This window comes from Diabrotica virgifera, chromosome 5 (genome assembly GCF_917563875.1).
Source record: "Diabrotica virgifera virgifera chromosome 5, PGI_DIABVI_V3a".
In the NCBI taxonomy this organism is placed as follows: domain Eukaryota; kingdom Metazoa; phylum Arthropoda; class Insecta; order Coleoptera; family Chrysomelidae; genus Diabrotica; species Diabrotica virgifera.
This window is the reverse complement of record NC_065447.1, coordinates 194,104,243-194,118,241: the sequence shown is the minus strand read 5'-3', so window position 1 is coordinate 194,118,241 and position 13,999 is coordinate 194,104,243.

Genomic DNA, 13,999 nt, shown 5'->3' with positions numbered 1-13,999 from the left:
ACGCCACTGAACACTACTTTAATATCAGACTTCCATTTACTATAGACTCTCTAATTTACTCTGCCATTGGTACAATTAAACCAAACACTCCTTTTAATTCATAGTAAATCAAATTTTCAACAGCACAGTTGGACTTACTTCAATTCGAATAGGAACATGTATAGATGGCTGCATAGATTCTGGCTATTTCTCATTATAAAAATCATTTCATACTTCACGTTCATCTTACATATTCAAAGTACTTACTTAAATGTAATTATAGCCACAACTTTGTTGATGTTTGTTATTACTAGGTAAATTTTCATTAAATATTTTACTAACAATTAGTTGGCTGTCGGAATACAGGGTAAATTCCACGTCACGTTGTCCATCTGTCTTTTGACACCTTTCAGAAACATCACTCATTTTGCATTCAGTTGCCATTAAGTCATTGAAATGTGATCAACTCAATTTGGATCCCACGTGTTGGGAAACTTGTATACCTTACCTTAGGGCATTATCCTGTTTGCCATGTGACCATCACAGGCCTTTTTACTGAAGTATGCACTTTTAAGGCATCTATATTTTATGTAAAGGGTTTTTACCCAAATATTTTTCTTTTGTGGCTCAGCTAGCATCCAGTTTGTAAGTATAACCAACTTGCTCTAACCTTTGTCAAAATTTAAATAATAACTTTATATTCATTAAATCGGTTATACTTATTTTTAGATCGAACACTGATGATGATTTTTTATAAAAATCGAAAACGTTTTGTTGTGATGTAGCCCTTTTAAGGGATTTTTAATAAAAAAAAAAAAATTTTATACCTTTTACAAAGGATTTCTTTCCAATTTTGTGATTGATGGTATACAGCCAACTACAGGAAAACCTTTTCTTTTCCTTGTGGATTTCTCCAAATAGTATTTCCCAAAAATCCAAGTGTTCGATTTCTTATCATCATCATCATCATTCAACCCGGATCTATCCACTGCTGGATATAGGTCTCCCTCAGTCTTCTCCATGCATTTCTGTCCTGTGCTGTCTGCATCCAGTTTCTGTCGATCCGTTTGATGTCATCAGACCATCTGGTTGGCGGACGACCTCTACTTCGATATGCTTCTTGTCTTGGTCTCCAGTGTATTATTCGCTGTGTCCATCTGTTATCCGACATTCTAGCTGTGTGTCCAGCCCAGTTCCACTTTAGGGTCATAATTCTTTCTATGGCATCCGTCACTCCTGTTCTCCATCTTATCTCCCTGTTCGTAATTCGATCCCGACGAGAAATGCCTAACATTGAGCGTTCCATGGCTCTTTGAGTAACACAAATTTTATTTCTTACTTTCTTGGTTATTGTTAAAGTTTCTGCACCATAGGTAAGTACTAGCAACACACGTTGATCAACGACTTTTCTTTTGAGACATATAGGTAGTTCTGACTTAAGGGCATAGCTCAGCTTTCCGAATGCCACCCAAGTGAGTCCTATGCGGCGGCTTAGTTCGCACGTTTGATTATCTCTTCCTATGCGTATCTCATGCCCTAAGTACTTATAAGAGGTGGTTTCTTCAATAGGCATGCCATTTACTGAAATATTTTCGCTTAACACAAGATTTGTCATGATTTGCGTTTTTGCATGGTTGATTTTTAATCCAACTTGTAAGGATGCTAGGTATAGTTTCTCCAGTTGCGATACTGCATCATCGATGCTGTCAGCAAAAAGAACAATATCGTCAGCGAATCTCAAATGACTAAGTATTTCTCCGTTGATATTAATTCCTTTTTCACTCAGACGTGCGTTCTTAAACATATGCTCTAATAATGTTGTAAACAATTTTGGGGAAATTGTGTCTCCCTGTCGCACTCTTCGTTTTATTTTAAATGCGTTGGTCTTTTTATCTGCCAGTTTCACGCTTGCTGTCGCATTTTGATAGATGTAATTTAATCATGTTTATATAGCGATCATCTATACGACACTCTGTTAAGGCTTTTAACATTTTTTGATGACTTATGGTGTCAAAAGCTTTTTCGTAGTCAACAAATATTAGGACTAATGGCTTGTTATATTCAACACTCTTTTCTATTAGGTTCTTAATTACTTGTAAATGATCATTTGTGCCATATCCTGCTCTAAAACCTGCTTGCTCTTTTGGCTGATAGAAATCCAACTTATTTCCTAGTCTGTTGGTAATGACTCTTGTGAATGGCTTATATACTTGTGACAACAAGCTTATGGGTCGGTAGTTTCTAAGGTCGCTGATATCTCCCTTCTTGTGGAGTAAGACGATTTCTGCGTTGTTCCACTGCGTCGGTGTTATCGCTTCACACACACATTTATTAAATAATTTAGCAAGTGCAAGTAGAAGTTTATTTCCTCCTAGTTTTATGCTTTCAGTCATTATTTTGTCTTCACCTGGGGATTTATTGTTCTTCATCTTTTGAAGCGCATTTTTAATTTCGCCAATAGTAATGTTCGGCATTAACTCTGAGCCTTGATTCTCTATTTTTGGTAAAGGGCACCGTTCATCGGATTCACTTGTTTCATACAGTTGTTTGTAGAAGTCTTCTACTGTTCTCACTATTTCTTCCTTATCGGTCACAATGTCGTCTTGTTTATTTCTTAACTTATGTATGTTCTTTTTTCCTGTGGACATGTTGTGTCTTAGAACTTTCAGACTTTTATTTTCCTCTACAACCTTTGTTACCTCTCTCATGTTATGTTGCCTTATGTCTTTGCGGATCTCTTTGTTTATTGTTTTACTGAGTTGAGTAAGTTAGCCTTCTTCTTTCTTCTATAAGATTTTTAGTGTTGAGACTTATTTTTTCATGTTTTTTCTTCCTTTTAGGACAACACAACTTCTCCGCTTCTTTAATCGCATTTACGTCGTTGATTTGTTGCAGATTGTGGTCAATGATGTCACGAAAGTGGTCTGTATTTTCAGGCGGGGTCCATTTACGCTTGTCTGATTTTATCATTTTTGTTTGTTCATTCTTTAAATTGAACAGAATTTTTGCTCGAATCAATCTGAGATCGCTTCCAATTGTAAATCTGTTTAAAACGGATACATCTTGTACAATTTCTTTCTTATCAGCAATGATAAAATCTATTTCGTTTTTTGTGAAACCGTCTGGACTTTTTCACGTCCACTTTCGTTGGGGCTTTTTTTGGAAGAACTAGTTCATAGAAAAAAGATTTTCTTGGTGTAAAAAATCTACAAGCATGGTCCCTCTTTCATTTCTTTCACTTTATTGATTTTAGCTCTTCCTCCATTTCTAACAATTTAGACTCTGATAACATTGTTCTCACATTATATGAAGCAATATGCATGGGTTGTCTCTGGTAGCCTAATTTTACCCGGGGATTCTTAGCACCCTCTACCCCGTCTTTCTTCCGACCGCTACCCTGGTCAGAGGTAGTGGAGTCGCCGGGCACTGAGGGCCGTTCATTTACTGAATTTTCCATACATAAATAGAAGAGGGGGGTTTAGCCATTTCACTACCGCGCGGGCCAGTGCGTATTGGTAGAGGATTAGGATGTGATATGAATAGGTACGAATTTGATGGAAAGTTTGGTTAGGACAGGACTTCTCCTGGGTATGGGAGTGTGGAGAAAATCAAGGCTTGCTTAAGGCAGGGTTGCGTCCCTTTAGCAGATCTATCTTCTACCGGGGTCGTAGAAAATTATCTACTTGCTACCTTGGGCTGACTGCAAAGGATAAAACACCTTTGGGCGGTGGGGTCGCCACATCCCTACGCCTTCTATTTCTTATATGTAGTTATTAATTATCTTACCACTTCCTTTATTTTTGAGTATATGAATAATTTTGTTTTCGATTGCCATTTTGCAACCAATAGGTTCTTTTGTAATTACTCTAACTTTCGCTTTTTGTAAGGAACTGTTACGTTAATACATTAATAATTAATACGTAATATAGTTAATACATTAATTTAGGACAGTGGTATAAAAATGTTACAGCATCCCTTAGATATCGTCTTTTAGTAATTCTGTAATTAATTGATCATCCGCTTAGCAAATAATTTTGGGGGGTTCCGTTGTTCTCATCCTGTATTCTCTGTTTTCCTTAACGTTCTTGATAATACACAGCCTCTGTGTATTATTACGTTTGTGTAAGTATGTGACTATTATATTATGCAGTAGAGACCTTAGTTTGCAACTCAAAATAAGAATATTACGATCACATGTCTGTACATCAGAGCTAAACTGTATTAACTCACAAAATTGAAATTTTACAGGAGCGCAGTTTAAAAGAAATATAAACAGTAAATTTTAAATACAATTTTTATTTCTTTTTCGTCAAATATGTGATAAACACTATTTGATAAGTATAAATGATACCATATATTACTGAGTTTGTTATTTTTATACCTCTTTAATTTTTTGAAAAATCGTGGAGTTAATACTGTTTGGCATGAAACCAATTACCATGTTCGGGAGTTAATATAATGGTAAGTTGACACACGTGAATAAATAATCTGGAGATAATACGATACATGAAACACAATTTAGTCAAGAACATTTCTATTTTTAAATTAAATGAAATAAACAGTATCTATAAAACAAAATGAGTAAACAAAACTAACGAAAAACGAAACCCAAAGGATCATGAGTGTTGTTCACTTACAATTATTTTGGAAAAATGTTATAAATCCTCATCTACTTTATCGGAGTGGGATAAGTTTTTATAAAAATTATGAAATTCCTTTGGCTTATCGTGATTTACAGGCAGAGCCGCAGGAAACTCAACACGCCTAGGATTTCTGTTAAGATCAACAGATTGGAATCTTTCCGAACTAAAATTCGTTTTGAAAAAAGTAATCCCAAATTATCGCTACATACATATGTACTTCCAAGTGGACAACATCTGACATACGAAAGTCTGTATTCTGCTAAGTTTGTTCTTTATAATAAAAGGTGAACAGTTAAAACAGTTGTTGTTTTAAAGATTCTTAAAATCCTTCACGTCATTTAGTTTTACTTTCATTTATTTTCCACAGAATACTGAATACCAGTAGCACGCAGCGGTTTTACATTGTTCCATGGAGTTAATACTTCTATTTTGCTGGGTATTAAGGTGATACAGTAGCGATCAACAGGTAGCCAAAACGTGTTCCAAGATTGCGGCTGTAATTTTAAATATTTTTTCGAGATATTTGGCACACGCATTCGTCATATAATAAAGAATGGCGGTACAGAGCCCAATTTGAAAAATGTATTAATATGTGGAAATTACTCTGTAATTAAATACAATATTAAAAAAACGAGCCTGCACCGCCATTAAGAAGAACAAGAAAATACACTTTCTTCAAATAAACTTTTTTATCCGATGCCTAGATTTTGTGTCATTTTGGAACTACTAATGAAATAAAAAATTTTAGTATTTCCAAAATGACACAAAATCTAGGCATCGGATAAAAAAGTTTATTTGAAGAAAGTGTATTTTTTTGTTCTTTTTAATGGCGGTACAGGCTCGTTTTTTTAATATTGTATTTAATTACAGAGTAATTTCCACATATTATTATATTTTTCAAATTGGGCTCTGTACCGCCATTCTTTATTATATTACGAATACGTGTGCCAAATATCTCGAAAAAATATTCAAAATTACAGCCGCAATCTTGGAACGCGTTTTCGCTACCTGTTGATCGCTACTGTTTCCTCTTAAGTGTAAACGACTGTTTAGCTCGAAGCTACGGAGGGACTTAATACATTTTAACGTTGCCTATCTTCGGAACCACATTAAATAGGATTTTATATCGTATCGCATAATTATGAATGATGTGAAGTGTGTTATGTAGAAAGTGAAATAATACAATTTTTCAAAAAAATGGAGTTGGTACAGTTTAGCTCTGAGGTACAGATGTGTTTTCGGTGCTGCTGTATGTGGTGGAGGTCTGGACCTCAAACAAAGAAAATAATAGCGATCGACTTAAAGAATTCGAGATGTGGACCTACCGAAGAGTATTAAAAATAAGTTAGGTAGACAGAATAACAAATGTTGAGGTCCTCAGAAAGATGAAAAAGGAAAAGAAAATCATGAATACGATTAAGATATGAAAGTTACAATATCTCGGCGACGTTATCAGAGGGGATAAATATATGTTGCTACAAACCATAATGCATTGAAAAATACAGGGAAAACGAAGTATTGGAAGAAGACGCATCTCCTGGCTTGGCTGGCTCAACAATCTGAGATAGTGGTATAATTGCAGTTCAATCGACTTGTTTAGAGCTGCAATCATAAAAGTGAAAATAGCTGTGATGATTACCAACCTCCTTAGAGGAGACGGTACCTAAAGAAGAAGAAGTATGTGTATCATGACAAACAAACAAGCAGTCATTTCATATATGATCAGTTGATCTGTAGATGTTTAATTTGTTTAACTTTAATCACATAAGTGTGACCTATTTTCCTATTCAAGGGCAATAGAACTGCTGGAGTATACTTAACTGTACCATGGAAGAAGGGCAGTAAGATCATTATTATCACCATAGAGCCAGGCACGGATCTAGAAATTCATAATAGGGGGGGCCAGACTTACCTCAAATACAGTGATGCCACAGATACCGATTTTTCGGTAGATCTACCAAATACCTGTCAAATCTACCGATCTACTTAATACTCCGTTTTTTTCTACCGAAAAATCAAAATTCTTAATTTTCAAATTAATCTGTCGATTTTTTTCTACCGAAAAATCAAAATTATTAGAAAATTTTTGTTTAACGGATAAATTTGGCAACAGAGTTTAGCCAATTTTCAAGAATTCTTGAATTGCTTTTACTATTAGCTTGTGACACAATGTGGGAACCAGCAGATACGGATTTACCGATATCAACTTTATGACCAGTCTTTGTCCTTTTATATTATGAGTCTGGGAGTAAAATGTATCTACCTGAATCTGAATAGTGAATACTGAAGGATTGTGGCTTTTTTTGATATAGAAGATAATTCCAAACTAAAAATGTATTTATATTAAAATCTTAAAACAGGAGAAATTTATTTTGAACCTTTTTAACTTACAGTATTTCGACATAACTAAAGAACATTAAAAAATTTTCTCGTTCTCAATTGTTTCAATAACCGACATTGTTTTGTTTTTAAACGATTATAAAATGTAAAAAATCATGTTTTTGCCTATAAAACATTCCTTGTAGATTTTAGAGAAAAATGTTTCAAATAAATATTCTAGACCTTAATAGTTTTTAATTTGAAATACATAAACAATTGGAGATAATTGGAGATAAAAAAACCCTTATTTTTGCAGTAATTTATAAATGTTAGAAACTTATAACTATTATTTATTATAACAAAATTTTTTAACTTGTTTAAACAATTATACAGCTTTCAAATAAGAATATTTGTATTTTGAACGTTAATAGGTACACGTGTGGTAAGTTTTTTTAAAACGTCTACAACAGGAAAAAAATATGCAGTTTAATTTTATTATAAATAAATAAATTCCTTATAACAAAACTAAAGCATCCTTGATATTTAGTATTGTGTTAGTTGGACGGCTCTTTTCGAGTTACTTTTGATTTAAAAAAAAATGAAGAAAATTGCTCTATAATACCTAAAAAGCCGAGAAAATACATTTTTTTTAAGGTAGGTATACCGATTTTTAACGTTGAATGATTTTTATGATGAATGGTGATTATTGATCATTATATGATGATGTATGTAGTTTATTTTTGAATACTCGTACCTAAATTATCATTTTTTGCAATGTGATAGCAAAAGAATAATAAAATGAAATCTACCGAAATTTGACGATTTCTACCGAAAAAAATAGGAGCAGTCTCCCAAATTTTGTCCAAGACCTGTGGCAACACTGCTCAAATATTATATTTTCCAGATTTAGCCATACGTTTCACACTTACTCTAAGGATAAAATACACTATATAATCCCAGATACCTACGGTATCAAAAGGATTGATAGAAAATTCACGACTATTAATCTCACTGGTCGTTCTTTACCATAAATATTAACCTTTCTACCATCAATGGGTAGGTACGCATGGATTATCTAGTAAAATACAATTTTTTATATCTTTATTGTATCGCAAATTTGAAACGTGACTTTTCATGAGATAAGGTTTATACCCAGTGTAATGTATTTGCATTTTAAAATATCATTTTTGTTATTCTTTGAATCGAAAAAAATATTTCCATTGTTTATGGTTCCACCAGTACCTACCCAAACAAATGCGCCTTCAGAATATTTTTCAGAGAAGGGTGTTTTATTAGATTTTATGGCTTCTTTTAATTCTTTGGAAGCGATTGTCGGGTCATTTAGTGTTGTACTGATGGCTTACAGTTTAGAGTTAACAGAAAAAAATAATAAATAATAAAAAATACTTATAGACTAAATACAATAGGGGGGTCTATGGACCCTTTGACCCCAACTGTATCCGCGCCTGCATAGAGCCTCTGTTTACGACCACAATCGGACATAATAAGCCACTTCAGGTTTTTCCCGTTTATTTCTAATGAGCTGTTGCAACCCAGTTCGTTGAGATTCTATGTACATATTAATATCATCTGACAAAGGGGTGGGAGGTCTGCCTTAGCAGCGTTTGCTATTCCTTGGGCTCTATTCCAAAATATTGCTTGTCTATCTTCAATCCCACAATCGTGCTGCATGACGTCTTCTTAGCGAAGGTTGGCGATGACTTCTGCAAAGTCTTCTCTATTTTGGGATTTTCTTATTAAACTTTGACAGTCTAATCCTGTCCATTCTTTGATGTTGCGCAGCCCGGTCATTTGTCGTCTACCCAGGCCGCGTCTACCTTATATTTTCCCTTCCATAAGCTGAAGAAAATTATACCTGTCGTGTCTAAATATGTGTCCAAAGTTCAAGATGAGATGTTTTACGTTTCTTGACAATTTCTGTGAGTTCACGTTCTCTATTCATATGCCTTAAAAACTTATTCATTTCTAACTTGGTCGGTCAATGGAATTTTCAGCATATGATGAAATACCCATATCTCAAAGCTATCTAAACGTCGTAACGAGCTGACAGTTAACGTCCAAGCTTCCATGTCATTTAATAGTAGATTATAATACAATACTTTATCAAGCGGTATCGTAGTGACAGATCAATATTACGGGTAGTAAGTAACTGTTTGTGAGTAGTAGTTTTTTGCCTGTTCTATTGTAGATTTAACCTCTTGTTCTTGGTCTAAGGTTTCATGTATTCAAAACATCCTATAGGTATTTAAAGTATTTCACTTATTCAACGAGATTGTTGTTGACTAGTATGTTTATAACTGGTGTGTGCTTTTTTAAAATTACCTTTGTTTTAGTTTTTTTACATTCACCTTAAGTAAGGCCATATGGTTCTCCTTCTCGCACTAGTTTGGTTAATAGAATTTGTAGTTCTTCTTCACTGATAGTTATCAGGACTGTATCATCGGCGTACCGTAAAATGGGGTGTAGTTGACCGCTGGGGTGAATTTGACTGAAAAGTTCGAAAATGATTCCAACATGCTTATTTTTGGTTATTAATATTAGTAAATTTTATGCTAATTCTGTTCATTGTAAATGTATGTTGAACATATTTTATGTAAACATTAACAGTTTTTTTCTTGTATATACCAAAAACGCGGCCTCGAAATTATTAACTTAATTTGTAAGAAAATGAATATTCAACTTTGTTATAAAAATCATTATACTAAAAATATTATTGGCAACTGTTGGTAATATTTCTAGTCTGGGCTGATTATCGGAGAATAGACCATTTTTGGGAAAAGTTATTTACCAGCAATTTTATTGCTGGAATCGAAGCTTATGATTATATATATTAATAATATAGGTATGCAAAGTCCGCAGATAGTGTGCTACTTTTTTTATTAACAAAATGGCGCCCCCAAATCGTGTTTTTTTTTTAATTTTTGCTCCATAACTCCGAACATTTTAACTCTACACCAAAAATACCATAATAAAAATTCACCGAAATTAAATTCTGCATATAGACATGTTTTTCCCGATCTGCTCCGATGAAAATTTTCCTCGGAAAATGCGGGTTTTCACAACAAAATCTTTAAATTTCAAATAAAGTTTTAGATAAGAAATTATCTACCAATAGTTAAATAACTCGGTGACATAAAAGTTTTCTTGGTTTAGATTATAGTTTCAGAAGCCGGTGAAAATTAAACGAATATTTTAGCAACAATTCAATTGTTAATTAATAAATTACAGTCGCAATAATTACCAAAATAATTATGATACACTAATCAAACTTTGAAATCTTATAAATATAAGATGCCTATTTAATATTTTGTCAACAAAATATAAATTTTTAATTTTTTTGAATAATCTTTAAATGTTAAAAAAAATAGTTATAAACAAATTAGCGTTTCTCAGAAAGTTTTTATTATATTCCAATTTTAAAAAATAGGTAAAACGCGTATTTCAAAGATCTTGAAAATGAATGCTTTAAAACTTTTTTGCAGCCATTTTCAAAAAAGTTATGAAATAGCAAAGTAAACATACGATTACTATGTTTATATTTTTTTTTAATTCTTTCAAAGCGTAAAACTGAGTTTAAAGTACAAGCTAATTACTTACAAAAAATATCGATTATTAGTTTAATGGTTACATTTTAATTAAAGATTATAAATATATTTTTTTGTAATTTACACGCGCGAAAGCAGACTAATACAGTACCGTAGCTAATAACATTTTCACTCGAAGCGACAACCGCCCGCGACCTACAGTAGTTAATAAATAAAATTAAGCATCGGCTCTGTATCAAGCCTATTTTCGCGCTAAAAATTACAAAAAAATACATTTTTAATCTTTGATTAATATATAACCATTAAACTAATGTTTGATATTTTTTGAGAGTAATTAGTTTGTACCACAAACTCATTTTTAAGCTTTGAAACAATTAAAACATATTATAAAAAACGGAGTAATCGTATGTTTATTTTTCTCTTTCATAACTTTTTTGCAAATGGTTGGAAAAAAATATTAAATCATTCGTTTTCAAGACCTTTGAAATACGCATTTTAAGCATTTTTAAAATTATAATATAATAAACAATTTCTGAGAAATGTTAATTTGTTTATAACTATTTTTGTTAAACATTTAAAGATTATGCAAAAAAATGAAAAATTTATATTTTGTCGACAAAATATTAAATAGGCATCACATGTTTATAATCTTTCTAAGTTTAATCAATGTTTCATGATTATTTTAGTTGTTATTGCGACTGTAAACTGTTAATTAACAATTGAATTGTTGCTAACATATTTGTTTAATTTTCACCGGCTTCTGCAGTTATAATCTATACCAAGAAAGCTTTTATTTCACCAAGTTATTTAATTATTGATAAATAATTTCTTGCCCAAAAAATTTGTTTGAAAATTCGAGATTTTGTTGGGAAAACCCGCATTTTCCGAGGAAAATTTTCGTCGGAGCAAATCGGGAGAAACATGCCTCTATGTAGAATTAAATTGGGGTGAATTTTTATTTTAGTGTTTTTGCTGTAAAGTTAAAATCTTTGAAGTTATAGACCAATAATTGAAAACAACACGATTTGGGGGCGCCATTTTGTTAATAAAAAAAGTAGCACACTATCTGCGGACTTTGCATAGCTATATTATTAATATATACACCGAGAGAAAAAAATTCTTGACATAAAGAAACTTTATTAATATTTAAGAAAGATCGACTTGGCATATTGCCTAAGAAATATATCTTTGTATGTAAGATATAATTTTCTAAAATATTTCAAATAAATTCTACTATAGCCAAAGAAATATATCTTAAACATGATCACTTTCTGGCAAACTTCAAACCCATTTATCAGAAAGAAATTACACTTGATGTTAATTAATTTTATTGGTCATAAAAATATATTTTCTACACATTAGAAAACAATTCTTTCTGAGCAATAATATTTCTTAGTAAGGAATATTATTATTTTACTATTAATAATTTATTTATTTAATGTTAAGAAATATATTTCGCAGAGATAAACGTATATTTAGAGTTAAGTTAATATTTCTTGAAAATAAAGTCATATTACATACGGCGAAATAAATCATTGTGTTAAGGTAAAATCATTATTTATTAATAAAACAAGATATAAAACGTTATTATTACATACAAATATTTTATCCACCCTTAAACCACTGGCTTCTACACAACAATAAAAGGATGGAGAGGCAAATCCAACTTCCTCAAATTTTCCTTCTTATGTTAATAGCACTTTGTATATCAGCAATTCACTAAAACAAAATCGTTATGTAGAAAGAGTAAACTTACTTTAATAAAATTTTTTTTATAAAGATATAGATATTTATTTTGACAAATTTAGGAAATACAAAAAAAAACAAATACACGGCCCCACGTAAGAACTATTAATACTAATAATAATCAATCATATTTAGTTCAAACATATGGCATTATTTAACCTACACATATTTGTTTATTTTTTTCTTTTTGTTAATTAAATATTAATTATTTATCTGTATAATATTAAGTCACACAATAAACATTGTTAGCTAAAACAAGAGGGAAAATACAACCAATGTAAATCATTGAAGCAGACATAATAATATGTAATTTTCTTAATTTTTATAATCTAAAAGAGACAGCATACCTAATCATTAAGAAATTTTATTACGGGAAAGTATTATTAGTTTACATCTAAGTCATTTAATACATATTAACTAATTCACGGTTTTCGGCAATAACATTTCTTAACCATAAACATATATTTCTTTTTGACTAACTGATTTCTTTATCTCAAATAAATTTACAGAAAAAATCCTCAGCGTTGCACCCGCCATGTTTGGTATAGCGTTACATTGTATATTTTTATAGAAGACGATACATTCAAGAAACCTATTATAGTTGATACATAAGTATACACATTTTTAAAAAGGTACTTACATGTATGAAGTTCTGGAAGGTCCCGCAGTTGGTTAATAACTCCTTTCTTAATATTGTTCTGAAGCTATATATTATATCATTCTGTCCCAGCTTTAAATTGTGGCATATTTCCCAGTTAGAATAATAAGCTCCTTTATTTCAGAGTCGTCCATCATTATACCTAAAAAGCATATAAAGATATTATTATATTTCTTTTTTAACCATTCGGATGCGCAACAATATTATTATTACATCTTAAATTACTCAATTTACTTTTATTTAATACCTATATATGTACGTACCTTCAAAATATCCGTTAATTTTTAAAGTACACCAATAAATCCAACATCGATCTATATGAACATGAACATATCACGCCATCTTGACAAACACTGACGACTAAATCATAAATAGTTAATCTGCGCAATTCTTTTGTGGAAGAAAATCTCTTTGCAAGTAACATTTCGGCATTAATGACAAAGTTTTTATTTTATAACCACAGTTACTACAGAGGGTATGTCTGAAGAATTATTTCTTGTGGTTTAAAATATTTATTTAATTGCAAGAAAATTTCTTGTTCACAAATATAAATATGCATTAACTTAACATTATATTTCTTATACTGCAAAATATTTGTAGTTTTCAATTTAAGAAATAAAAACTTTAGGATAAGAAAATTAAATGTAGTCATTAATGCATTTCTTAGTATTGAAGAAATTATCTGTAAGAAATTATTGAGTTGTGTTTAAAAAACTCGTTTCTTTATATGTGAACCGGTATGTTTAAGTTAATAGGATATGTTAACTTTTAAGAAATATTGCTCAAAGAAATCGGTGTTTTAGGAGAAAAGAAATTGTTCTCTCGGTGTAGGATCATAATATTCCATTCCAGCAATAAAATTGCTGGTAAATAACCTTTCTTTGTACTTTACTAATTAGACCAGCGTATTATAACTATTTTTTTTTATTCAGAATTTAAAGATTATGCAAAAAAACGAAAAATTTATATTTTGTCGATAAAATATTAAATAAGCATCTCATCTTTATAATCTTTATAAGTTTGATCAATGTATCATGATTATTTTGGTTATTATTGCGATCGTAAATTGTTAATTAACAATTGAATTG